This window comes from Tupaia chinensis, unplaced genomic scaffold (assembly GCF_000334495.1).
Source record: "Tupaia chinensis unplaced genomic scaffold, TupChi_1.0 Scaffold000350_1, whole genome shotgun sequence".
Taxonomy (NCBI): Eukaryota; Metazoa; Chordata; class Mammalia; order Scandentia; family Tupaiidae; genus Tupaia; species Tupaia belangeri.
The window spans coordinates 1,340,212-1,340,865 of record NW_006159844.1 but is presented as its reverse complement, the minus strand read 5'-3'; the positions used below and the strand labels follow the sequence as shown (position 1 = coordinate 1,340,865).

The 654-nt window shown below is 44.6% G+C and overlaps 1 pseudogene; it reads right to left on the bottom strand.

The window, feature by feature from the left end:
* LOC102478883 (cleavage and polyadenylation specificity factor subunit 2 pseudogene) overlaps positions 1-299 on the bottom strand; it is an 18,102-nt pseudogene extending 17,803 nt beyond the window's left edge.
* Positions 300-654: the final 355 nt, after the last annotated feature.

Genomic DNA, 654 nt, shown 5'->3' with positions numbered 1-654 from the left:
CCCCAGGGGGGATGGTCACGCCGCAATCCCTTCTCCTCCATTCTCCTCTCGGGATCTTGGGCACGCACGCACATGCGCCCGGCATGAGTTTTAAGCCACCAGGTCCGGGACACGAACCGCGGTCGACTACGTGGGAGTCCAGCGACATAGCCATTACGCTAACTGCTGGTTCCCTCTCTCTCTTTTTTTTTTTTTCCTTTTCTTCTCCAAAATTAGGTCCCACATTGTAAACTCTGGCCAAAGAGATCTCTGCGCAGTAACTTGGACGTATGACATTTTGTCACCTCTGTACTATCCATGCCGTACTCTCTATGGACTGCTCATCTTGACGGGTTAGGTCATTCGAGGCTCACCCTCTCCTTGAAGCTTTTTCATCTCCTTCTCTTCTTTTCCATCTTAACTGTATATAAATGTCTTTTTTATTCTGACGTCTAACCCTTTACCTATAAATCTCTGATGGTACTGAGAGAAACAGCCTTGTAACAGTTATTTATAATCATTTACTCTTCCTGTAGGTGTGTATCTTTCTGCCTTGTAGGTTCTATGACGAGTCATCACTGAAAAAAAATTTTATTTTGTGGCCCACTATCAACATCAGCAACTAGCACATTGCTTGGTACATGTTAGTTCCTGCAAAGTATGTGATAACAAGAA